Raw genomic sequence first — 13,599 nt, 5'->3', positions numbered from 1 at the left:
ATAGAAAGTGATCTACAGAATCAATGCAATACTCATTACAAGTTTAATGATATTATTCAACACCTAGAAAATAAATCCTATAATTCATATAGAAATTCAGACAATCACAAAAGCTTCCTAAGAAAGAGCACACTTTGGGCATCACAATACAGTATCTGAAATTATATTACAATATTACAAAGCCTTAGTAACAAGAACACAATGGAATACACCATACTGTCTTATTTTTTTGTGTGTGGTTGTTATTTGAAGTCACATACATTTGTTCTTATTTAACATTTATAGAAGATGAGAAGTAAATATAGACAAGTGGCATGTACTAAAATAGTAAATTTTAAAATTAGCAATTATATGACGTAAATGGTTGAAAAAATAATTCTAAAAATCTGTGGTACCACCCTAATTACTTATACTTACCTAAACTTGTACCAGAACAAACACTAAAAATTAAGCACTAGATTAGAAGAATAATTTAAGAATGTATTAAAAAACAATGAAAACATAAGAGTTCTAGTTACTAAATAAAAGGAAAAATAGGAAGAAATCTGGTATAAAATGAGTAGAACATTTCTACAGGAAAAGGTGGTAAAAATTGCATAATATAGCTTAAAATACTTTTCTTTCATTCAGAAAGTTACAGAGAAACATTCACATGTGCTGATTAGAACCTTTCTTATAACAGGAAAGTTTCAAGTAAGAAGTGTTCATGGTATAAAAATGAGATGAATACAAGAATAAATGTTTCCTATGTTATCTTAGTCCTGTTGACCGAAGAGTACTGTACTGTTCAAATTCTTTAGAAGACTCACTATCTGACATGTTTATTTGGTCCTTAATAATTATTTGTGTTAATACTTTAAGGATCTCCCAATTTGATGGTGCATTTCGTAATATCCCTAATCTCTTACCCCCTTGACCTTGTTCTTTTGAAACATAAAATTGGCGCAAAGATTTGGAAATTGGTAGGTTTCTAGCCAGAGTAAAATATTTTTATATATAAAAGATTTACGATGGCCATTAATTTGGGCTCTAATTTACTTTGTGTGAAATTCACATAGATATATTCACTGGGTTTTTGTTGTTATTTGTCTGTTTGCCTTGCTGTTGTTGACACAGTTTGAATGGGAGCTTTTCATTATAGCATTTTATTTTCATCAACAACTTTTATCAGTTATTAAAATCCTACCTGGAAATGCTTGTGTTTTTAACAGAAACAATTTTCTTATGTTGGAAAACCGTTCTAATATATATTTGCATTTAAATACACATTTTTGGTTTTTGAGACAGGTTTTCTCCATGTAACAGCCCTAGCTGTCCTAGAACTTACACTGTCGACCAGACTGGCCTCGAACTCAAAGAGATCCTTCTGCTACTGCCTACTGAGTACTGGGATTAAAGGTGTGCTCCACCACTTTCAGCCTAAATACACATTCTTACTGAAATATTAATTTTTTTCTTTTTAATGTCTTGTCTACTTAAACATTGTTTGTATAATATAAATTTCCTGTTGCCACAGTAGATATTATGCATTCTGTTTCTATTCTGTTATGGAGATTCCATCATGCAGATTTTTGAAGTTCAAAGAAACATCGATACTATTTGCCAGAGAAAGTAAAGTGACATCAAGGCAAGCGAACATTTCTTCTAAGTATATAGACCCTGTGTTCATTCTTTTTTTTTTGAGGTTTTTTGGGGGGTGTTTATTTAAAAATGAATTAGTATTTTTAAAATACACAACAGCAGCTAAATGCCGAATGGCAGTATTTCTGCTGTATTATTTCTATACAAAAATCGGTGGAAAAAACAAACAGTGAAACAATCCAAACTGAGGAATGGTGGCTCCATTTTGTAATCCCGTGTTTTTGAAAGACTGGAGGGTCAAATCATTAAGAAAAATATTTACATACGCTATTTGCAATCATAATTAGGCGTCAGGTAATTCCGCATGCAGTTACTAAGGAGGATTCCCTAGAAGTCCAGGTGCTTCCCGCCTCCGGCCAACGAAGCAACTATTACTCATGGGAGAAATTTGTCAGATACTGCAGTTGGTCTGGAAGCTTTTATTGGTTCAGAGAAAGAAACAAACCCATTGTATAAGGATTATCATGGTTTGATCTATATACGGAAGATTCCCCGGCTTAATAACTTGACTTATGATGAATCGGATGTCAAAGACTTAGTTTTTAAGTTAAAAAGGAAGCTGTTCTCCATTGAGCGGCTGCATTTGCCTTCAGACTTGTCAGACACAGTGAGTCGTTCACGCAAACAGGATCTGTGTTCATTCTTAAAATATCCTCATATTTAATCCTAAAAGAAATCATCTTTAGAAATAGGGGGGAAATAGTGTAGATTAGCCAATGTGCTTGTCAATTTTCTTTCTACTTATTCATCTAATAGCTCAGAAATTCTATCTAGGATTACATTAGGCACCCAAAGTAATTTATTGTTTTTTTGGGTGACTATCTCCTCAGACAAATTCTGTTACTTGGTGTTCTAAAACTGACTCTGTTTTTTACGTTTATTGTTCAAATTACTACATAAATAGTATAGTCAAAATAATTTATTTCAGTTCTTTGAAGATATTCTGAAGACATCTGTGGTATTTTATAAGCATTTCATGTAAAAATATTTTCGCCAGTCACTTGCTGTGGCATAATGCTTTTGAACACTGTAAAGATTTGTCACTCATATTGGTATAATAAAACGCTGATTGACCAGTAGCCAGGCAGGGATTATAGGCAGAGACACCAGACTAAGAATTTTGGGAAGTACAAAGGAACAGATGTAGCCACCAGCCACACGCAGAGAAAGTTAAGATGAGAGTGCCTCACTTAGAAAATGTAGAAAGCCATGTGCCTTGACATAGACCAGAATTATGAGTTAATTTAAGTTGTAGAGCTAGTTAATAATAAGTTTGAGCTCATAGTTCAAAAAGTTTAAACCTATTATAAGTCTGTGTGTTTCTTTGGGATTGAACAGTTACAAGACTGGACAGGACAGAAACTTTTGTCTGCAGTTACAACTTTAAAATATTTTGTGTATGACCAGAAGCCTTTATAAGTGTCAAATGCTTGTATTTTTATTTGTATGTTTCTTGAAGCTGGAGAAAAAAAGCATTTATTACTCTTGTAGAGGACCCAGATTAAGTTTCTTGTACATACATGGAAGTTCACACTCACCAGTAACTCCACTTTCAGGACATCTGACACCATTTTCTGAACAAATGGACTCTAACACCAACATCATGTACACACATATATACAGGCATATTTATTTATATAATTTATTTACACACATATTTAAAAAAAATAATTTTATTTTTAAAACCATCTCTATTTTGCATACAAATTCCAGTTCTCCTTCATTCCCATCCCCCTGTTTCACCTCCCTCACCCACTACACCCCATTATCTACTTATAGAGTGTAAGAACTCCTATGGACTGTCAACAAAGTCCAGCATATCACACTGAGGAAAGACCAAGGCTCTGCCCCCTGTATCTAGGCTGAGCAAGGTATCCTACCATAGGGTATGGTTTCCATAAAGCTAGTTCATACACTGGGGATAAAAACACTTAAGTACTAATAACCAGAAGAAGAAGAAGAAGAAGAAGAAGAAGAAGAAGAAGAAGAAGAAGAAGAAGAAGAAGAAGAAGAAGAAGAAAGAAAGAAAGAAAGAAAATAAGCTACGGGGAAATCCCCTGACTAATAGTTGAGAGTTCTTAAAATATATTAGAAGAAGATACAATATGAAGAGATAAGATTTACTATGCTTTCACAACATGCTAACATCTGTTTGGACTGCTTAAGTTCTCAGTGCTACATTGACAGACATACATTCATGTCCTGTTTCCCTTTCCTCTGTACAGGGAGGCTATGAAGGAGATTTCTATGTAGTTCCTAGGTTAATTGTTTTCTCTTTTAACTATTAAGTTTTTTCCCTTCATAATATGTGGTTGACATTTACATTATATTTGTTCCTATTTAGAAAAGTGCATGTTTTATCACTTCCAACAGTAAAATTTTAATTTTCTAACGTTTAAATAAATAGAAAATATAAAAAAATTAACTTGTTTATTATTTAGTGTAAATGTGCTATATTTATCAGATATGTAGGTCATAAAAGATGCAACTCTAAACTATGTTTGACTTCTTAGGGGTTTGTTTAGGGTAGTGTTTTACCACTTTTTTGTAACTTAGAAAAAGTATATAAATGCTATCACTGAAACTAACATTTCTATTAATCCTACTTCCATATGGTCTATTTGTAATTTTTTACTATCAAAGTTGAGTTTTGTAGAATCTCTTTAAATATATATCAAAAAAAGCCTGTGCCCTGTCTTGGTCCACTCTGTTGGACAGAATAGTAACATTCAGGCTATGCTTTGCCAGTGTGAATTGATTTAATAAGAAGTTTGCCACAAGGTACTACATCTTGAGAGTAAGTGACAAAATAGAATGTCCTGTTTATATAAGTAAACACCTACCTTCCAGCACAGCACAGGCCACCACCGGTAAAATATTTATTAGTGCCAATAAACATTTCCTCTCATGGATATTGCAAAAATAAGAAAACTATCAGACACATGAACTCCATCTATGACTCCATTTCTGTCTCCCATACTAAGGACTATAAACAAAGACACTCCAAGATAAGGACACGCCTGCCTATCCATCACTGAGTCATTTGTTAGAGAATTACTGGGATGGAACAACAAGAGACTGTCCAGCTGTCCTCATAGTTCAGTTTAAACATGGTTTCTCCTTCCAATTCCACATGGTCCACTTCAGGATGGTCCGTCAACAAGACACTCAGAGCTGCCTGGCATGTAGGCCAATGTTTAATATCTCTGTCTTGGCAGCACTGGGATGGATCTCTTAAACATTTATTCAGCCAGCAGTATCAATCTTCTACACCAATATTTGTTCTCGAGTTTACTTTCAATAATGACTCTTTACACCCATGATCTCTGCATACATTTACCTGTTGCCCTGTAATTCATATATCATCGTGTGAAATATAATGAATGGCAATCAAAACGTAGGGGACTACAGAACTATGATTGTCATTGTCAGGTTTATAAAGTTAATTCAAAAGTGCTTTTGTGACTTAAAGCTAATGAAAGACATAAACTTTCAAATTCTGACAAGGATAGAAGGTCAGATATGTATGATTACACTCCTGGCACATTTTCCTAATAAGAATTGGAGAACTTATCATGCTTCCACTGAAATTCAACAAATAAAATCACTATTGAAAAATATTTGAAGTAATATAATTTTTCAAACAAATTAAACCATGTAGTGATACAAACAAATCCCTATGGAGACTTGTGATCAGAAACTAAAAATTAACTGTGGTAAGTCAAGGCTAGTTTCGTACTGTAACATAAAGTTACATCTTTCTTTGTCATGCTAGAGCACAGGGATGGAAATAGCTATAATTGCAGTCAACACAGATGAAAACGTCATGATTAATGAGATTGAAAGTCATACCACTAACAAAGAGAAGGACCTTATTCTGATGTGGAACTGGCTAGTCAAGTAAATGCACAAAGCATCATAAAGAAGAGAAGCAAACATCAGATCATGCACCTAACATTATTTATGAAAATTCTTGTGTCTGTTTTTATTAATTTATGACACTCTCTTTTTAAAGGTATGTTTCTTTGATGTACATTGGTGTTTGCCTACATGCATGTCTGTGTGAGGGGGTCAGATGACTGGAACTGGAACTACAGACAATCAGGAACTGCTACATGGGTGCTCAGAATTGGACCTGAGACATATGGATAAGCAACCCGTGCTCTTAAATCCTGATGTCTCTCCAGCCCCTGTGACACAGCTCTAACCATATTGCAGGGTTCTGGTTTAACAATGATATATAGGTTGATTGTTGAGGGAGAATTTTTAATTTTAATTTTATATCTTTTGTGACTGTTCATGTTAAATATTCTTTAACTAATTATATTACGAAATTGTATGTATACCCAGATATGAGTATGTGTTTAGGTATTTTCATGTAGAGTCAAATAATTACTGAATATCATTTATTCCAAATATTGCCCAATGCCTTCCACTAGCAATAAGCAAACAAGTCAGTGGGTTTCAACAAACATGCAGCCATAACACAAAAACAAAGTCATTTGCAGTGACAAAATAATATTAAGACACTAACATGAAATTTGTACTCAAACAAAATAGCATAGCCTTCAAAGAACACATACTATGTGCCGCCTTCCAGTGCAGTTGGAATCTTCTACTCTGGGTCAAGAATTGCTGACCTAATCTGAGAGACAGAATTTATTACCAGCTAGGAAAAACATTGTTCTTATTTTTGGCTGTTCTTTTTGGATTCTGCTTCCATAAAACTTTCACCGGCAATCTCCATAATGCACCATGAAGAAAGAACAATGTGTGTTTCCTCTGGCCACGGCGTCATTGCAATTCTGGTGTTAGACTAATGGGGTAAATTTCAGAGAACAGGCTGTGCTTTGACCTGAACTGTTCAATACTGAATAGAATAGCAGCTTTTGGGTTGTATACTACATTGATTTTTCTACTTCATGAGGCAATAGCTCTTCTGAAAGCAATGATTGGAGTAGAACAACTTTCCATCATCTTAGACCAATAAACAGCCACCAACTGCCTAGAAGCACATCAAAAGACAGACTGATCATTTCTTCCTAATTGTTTAAAACAATTTATTTGTGACTTTCCAAATGCTATCAGGAACAATAGACATATGCAGTGATCAATATAACTTTTTGCCACCTTGAAGGTATAGTTGAAGTGCAATGAAGGTGTCTCAGGAATTGGTCAGACCAGATCCACTACAAGCTACACCAAGAAAAAGTGTTGAATCATTGGGAAGACACTGACTTATAAAAAATATATCTCCAAACAATTTCACATTCCCACACTTAAATCTCCTGGTTCTCAATGGCTACTGCAGCAATGATTAAAGAGTTACTTTAACACAACATATTGCTCAAGTTATTAGTAGACACTCATGCCATCATTATGATAATGGAGTTGTTTCAGGTGTTGTAATAGAAAGCTATGGAGTCATACAAGCATCAATCATCCTTTTATAGGAAGATGTGGGATCCAAATTCATGCACATAGTCCTCCAATCTATAATTTATGAAACATTAAAAATGAAATAATGCTAAGATGTTATGTAAGAGTTACATATGTTTTGAATGTGGAATATCTGTTGAGAAAAACTCCAGCTATGAACAGAGCAAGGATGAGACAGATTTTGTCTGCTGTATCCAGCAAAATGATGGAGATGTGAATCCTAAGGTTTGTAAGCTCACACCACAGTGCAATGTGGTCAGAGTACTGGTTGTAGAAACACAGGATTTAGCATTTACTTATTGGGTTGTGTTCTTTCCTTGGTTTTACTTTCACTATTTTCTATTCTTCCTCTTGACAACGAATCTTTCACCCCATGCACCTTACACTGAAAGCACATAAAGTAAAAATTTCTAACAGAGTAACACCGAACAGACAGTTTCATTAGTCATCAAAAGAAATATCTTAAAATGCAAGATATACAGGATTACGGAGACTTTTTTAAAGCTTGAAACCTGGCTAAATTTACTGTGAATTTTGGAAAACACCTGAATCTGTGGGGGCCAGAAAAGGAAGGTTGCAGTTGAACATATGACATCTTCCAAAAATACATATATAGTGGAAGTTTCATTCCCAACTTATGAACACATTAAAAAGTAATAAGATAAGTAGGGTGATTACTACATTGGCAAATTAATCTAGTCATGAATTATTATTGACTGAGATAGCAGAAGGAATTTCATGGTTAAAGAAGAAAGTCCCTGAAGGCATAGCTTTAAAGGAATGTTTTATCCCTGGCTCCTTCCTGTCTTTCTCCAGTTAATGAACATGAAATGACACGCTTTGTTCCAGCTCATAATCCCTATATTGATGTTCTGCCTCACAGACCAGTTTACATGTAATAAAGGAAGTGGAATTTGTAATGTAATCTGTCAAACCATGAATGAAACAAAGTAAATCCTTCCTTCCTTTTTTCTCTGGGATATTTATTCACAGTGATGGAAAATTACTAGTGTACTTTTGTTATTGAAAATTTAATTTAGATTCTATATCCTTAAGGTGTGTGTCATCAAATTCTGCATTGCATCACTTGAAAAGAATAATATGTGTGTGTTTGTCACTAGGGATGCTTTGGTCTCCTGCTTTTAAGAGTTACAATGTATACAATCATGCATTGAAGTACTCTGTGTTGTATAAGAAAGGCTTTCATTTTGTATGTTGTCTTATTTTACTTTCTATTGCATAAACCAGAAGTTTCTTTGTATACAACTTAAATACAATAAAGCAAACTGTGACATGTTAAAATATTACTTTAAATGCACATATAACAATACAACTTACATATTAAATAGCATAGGAAGAGAATAATTTGATATGATTTTGAACAGAAGAAAAATGGGAAATTTCAGTTAAAAACCCTCACCTTGAAACCTTTTTAAAAATATCTTGTTCTAAATGGGTCATTACTCAGTGTCGAATTCCTATGGAATTAATGATCAGTAGAATTAAAAAAAAATAAACTTTCGCAATCATTTCCTCAAAACAATAATCCATTTTGGATTCTTTGGAATATAAAAATAGTATTTCTTCTTCAATACACAGAAAGATGAAATCACACATCAATCATTGTGTGGTGACTATAGTGGAATTGAAATTAGGGTAAAAATATCTCAACATAGTCTTATGATTTTTGTGTCTTTTTCCCTATATTATATGCTCACTCATCACCTAACATTATGCTATCTATAACTCCTTTCTAAATTTGTAGACTTCACCATGTGTGTGCCCATTTACATATATATGTATGTAAGAATGTATATGCTATAGGTTAGGAAAATAATATGACAAAGAACAGGCTGGGTTTTTTCCTTTTCTTTCTTTTTTTTTTTTTTTTTGAATTTGGGTCATCTCACTTAATAGTATACTTGTTATGCCTTGGCATTTTTCTGAATTTTGATTATTTTTTTAAGATTTGAATAATACTCCATGATGTATATATACCACATTTTCATTAGCCATCAACTTTTGATTGACATGTAGTTCATTTCCTTGTTGTTGTGAGTGGAGCCGTAACAAACATGGATGTGCAACTATCTCTGTGGTAAGTGCTGGTTGCCATTTGCCATATCAGAGGTGCAGCAAATGGTAATTGAAGGCCAGGTGTCAGTCCACCAGAAGAATAGGTCTCTGATGGATATGTCACATTTATTGAAGGCCTATGAAAATACAGACCCCAAACTGTCTTTTGCTTCTGCTGTATCTTTGGTATCTGATATTATATATATTGTGTGGGTATTTCTTCACTACCATATTATAATGTATCTATCACAATCTTATGAGCAATTATATCTGTGGACTATAAGATTCTAGAAGATGACTCTGTCTTAAGTTGTATTGTTTATTTGATTTCTATAATTTTAGTTACCCAGAGTTTGATGTGCAGGCTATACTAGGAAATACTGCACAAGTCAGAAATTATATATTCCTTGAAATCTGCTTTATATCACCGTTCAGGCTGACATAGGATAATGATTGCATTTCCAGCTAATAAGACAGACTTTCTTAGTATTAGCTGATTTTTTTTTTGATTTTTCGAGACAGGGTTTCTCCGTGGCTTTTGGTTCCTTTCCTGGAACTAGCTCTGTAGACCAGGCTGGCCTCGAACTCACAGAGATCTGCCTGCCTCTGCCTCCCAAGTCCTGGGATTAAAGGAGTGTGCCACCACCACCCGGCTCTATTAGCTGATTTTTAAGGGTCAATAAGTTCAGATTAGACCAGACCCTGCTTAAAAGGGTCCCTGCTAATGGGTGTAAAGGCAAACATTCTCAGAAAAGCAGTCTAGTCCACTAACACAAAATTGCCATCTGTCTGCTTTGTTGAACTAAGTTTAGGCACAAAACGACTTAATTGTCATGGCAGTTTCTCTCCCCAGGTCTGGCTAATTACCTAGGACAGCAACTGACTATCTGCACAAGGCTACAAAGAATAATATGACTTCATAGACCAGAGAAAGAGTTGCAAGTTTCCTTTTTTATAGGCTAAAGTTACGCACAGGCTAGGAAAATATATGTCAAGATTTAATATGCTTTTAGTTTCATTGTGCCTTGGAAAATGCAGAATGCGCTTATACTAGGAGATTTAAGGTATACCTGAGTCCAGACAAAAGCTTTTCTCCAGAGAGTCTGCAGAAAACCCCATATTTCTGCTAATCACAAAAATGTTAGTAGAGGAGCAATAATATGAGCAAAGGGGTCAAATCACGATGGGGAAACTTACAGAAACAGCAGACCCTAGCTGTGGGACTTCACTGACTCCAGATTAACAGCTTGGGAACCTGCATAGGAAGGAACTAGGCTCTTTGAATGTGAGTGACACTTGTTTGGCTTGTTCAGTCTCTGGGCTCAAAGGACATGGGACCAGGATTATCCCTACTGTTTGTACTGGCTTTCTGGAGCCCATTCCCTGGGTGTTGGAGGGCAGGAGAATACCTTGCTAGGCTAGATACAGCCAGGAGAGCAGCTGTCCTGACTCAATGTGATTTGAGAAACTGTTGACTCCCCATGGGAGGCTATACCCTCTTTGAAGAGAGGATTAGTGTGGGGTGTGGGAAGGTGACCTGAGCAGAAGGAGAGGAGGGAGGTATAACTGGGATTGGTATGTGAAAAAAAAAAGACTGTTTTAAAAAATAATAAATGTTTATTATACTCAGGAATATAGGATATATGCACAAATTACTTTTTTCTTAGACTCCTTAATAGTCTACTTTTCAAACTCTTTTACCTGCCTTATAAAATTATCCCTTTAGATAGATAAGGCAATGACTGATAATTTGCCACTGCAGTTGCACTTTACAGCCAATTAAGAAGTTGAAATTTATTGCTTGTATGCTATCAGGGTGGCTCTGTCTCTTACCATTTACAGGAAAGTGACCTTAAAATGCTACTCCTATATTCAGCATGAAAGGTCTATGGGAGATGTAAGTGTGAGTATGTGTGTGTTTGTGTGTATGCGTGTGTGTGTGTGTGTGTGTGTGTGTTAAGAATAAATAAAAGCTGAGCCAACATGAGAAAACACAGAATTCAGCAACACGAGAAAATAATGAGAGTTACCATCAGAACATGTGTGTTCCTTTACTAACCCCTCAGATAGAATAAGTCTTATGTGCAAGATAGTGGAGATTCCTTGCAAGGCCTGTGTGCAGACTTGGAGCTGGTTTCCTAAGACTACAATAGGTAAGGTTGTGGCGATTGCAGTACTTGCCCATGAGTGGCACAGGTGTATCCTATATAATAGATTGATTTTATTTCGTGAAGACTTCCCAAGTTATTGTCCATAGTAGCTACATTAATTTGCAATCCTTCCAGCACTTAATAAATGTTTTTCTTTCTCTTCACCCCCTGCTACATTTGTTAATGGATTCCTTGATGATAGCCATTCTGACTAAAGTGAAATGGTATTTTGTAATAAGTTTAATTTGTTTGAACACTGAAAATCTTTTTAAATAGTCATTAGCCATTTGGGTTTCTTCCTGTGAGAACTATTTATCCTATTAGCCCAGTTGTTCATATTGTTTCCTTGGTGATTAATTATTTATAATTTTCAAAATTGTATTAGAGCCCTTTATGAATTATAGATGATAAATATTTTTCTCCCACTCTGTGAGCTTTTTTAATCTGTTAGTAGGTTTTTCCCTCTGTTTTGCTTTGTTTTGTTTGCTATACATAAACTTTCTAAATCTGATGTAATCTCATCTATTGATTCTACTACATTTTGTATAAAAAATCTGCCAGTATGACTCAAGAGTAATTCAGTCATGTCAATAAAACTTCTGCCTCTGAACATTTAAAGTCATCTCTGAAATGTCATACTTTGACCTGATCAATACCCTAGTGTAATTCGCTCAACCTAGACTGTAACAAAAGAACTGGCCCCAACAGACTTCATAGCAAGTGACTCAGCAGTCCTTTGTTAGGGAACTCTTTCAGGGAGATCACAGGAGGACAAACTTCCGACTGTCCATGGATCTCAGGTCAAGCATACTTTCTCCTGACCAGGAGACATGGTCCACTTCAAGATGATATTCCAAACTGACACTCAAAACGTCCTGCCATGTAGATTTGCACTTGAGAGTTCTATTCCTTGGTAGTCCTATATCTGTGTTTCTTAATCACTTATCCAGACATGGGTCACCTTTCTGCAAAAGTATCTACCTTGTATTTTTGCTTTCAATATTAACCCTTCATACTCTGCAACCTCAATCAATTTTTTGGCTGTTTGATAATTGGCATATCATATTTCTATGTGAATAAAGCATGTCAACTCTTACTGATTTTAACAATCAGTATTAGAATGAATGGAGATGGCAGATTAAGGTATTCTACATGCATTTTCAGTGCTATTTCATATAGCATGAGCTGTCTGTGTATAGTTAGTAAGGGGTAATCTTGCTATATTAATTCTCATTTTTTGCATGTGTTGACTCTTTAAATTCTTAGATGGTTTCTCACATGTACAAAATATTGTGAGTGTATTTATTTCCCTATTACTCCCTTATATCCACTCTCTTTCCTTTCTTATTCCCTTATTCTTCCTACCTATAAACCCAGTAACTACACCATTAAAGAAAAAGTGACACTCCCTTCTCCAAAAACCATTCTCAACCATTAGCTTCTCAAGAAAGGATGCATTAATGAAAACCTCCTCTATATGTGATGGAAAGCTAGAAGGCCGATTCTTGTGCAGGTATCCATACATGCTCAATGTTCATGGTAGCAATGACAATGTCATATCTGGATATCAGTGCTTCAATTTTTTTAAATTTATTTATTTATTAAGGATTTTTGCCTCCTCCCCGCAACCGCTTCCCATTTCCCTCCCCCTCCCCCGATCAAGTCCCCCTCCCTCATCTGCTCGAAGAGCAATCAGGGTTCCCTGCCCTGTGGGAAGTCCTAGGACCACCCACCTCCATCCAGGTCTAGTAAGGTGAGCATCCACACTGCCTAGGCTCCCACAAAGCCAGTACGTGCAGTAGGATCAAAAACCCACTGCGATTGTTCTTGAGTTCTCAGTATTCCTCATTGTCCGCTATGTTCAGCTAGTCCGGATTTATCCCATGCTTTTTCAGACCTATGCCAGCTGGCCTTGGTGAGTTCCCGATAGAACATCCCCATTGTCTCAGTGTGTGGGTGCACCCCTCGTGGTCCTGAGTTCCTTGCTCGTGTTCCGTCTCCTTCTGCTCCTGATTTGGACCTTGAGATTTCTGTCCGGTGCTAACATGTGGGTCTCTGTCTCTGTCTCCTTTCATCGCCTGATGAAGGTTAATATTCATGAGGATGCCTATGTGTTTGTCTTTGGATTCACCTTCTTATTTAGCTTCTCTAGGAACATGAATTATAAGCTCAATGTCCTTTATTTATGGCTAGAAACCAAATATGAGTGAGTACATCCCATGTTCCTATTTTGGCTTACCTCACTCAGGATAGTGTTTTCTATTTCCATCCATAACAGTGCTTCTTAACTCCT

This window comes from Microtus oregoni, unplaced genomic scaffold (genome assembly GCF_018167655.1).
Source record: "Microtus oregoni isolate MIOR12 unplaced genomic scaffold, Mior012 000000F_ref0000247, whole genome shotgun sequence".
In the NCBI taxonomy this organism is placed as follows: Eukaryota; Metazoa; Chordata; class Mammalia; order Rodentia; family Cricetidae; genus Microtus; species Microtus oregoni.
The sequence above is the reverse complement of the archived record's forward strand: the minus strand, read 5'-3'. Positions refer to the sequence as shown.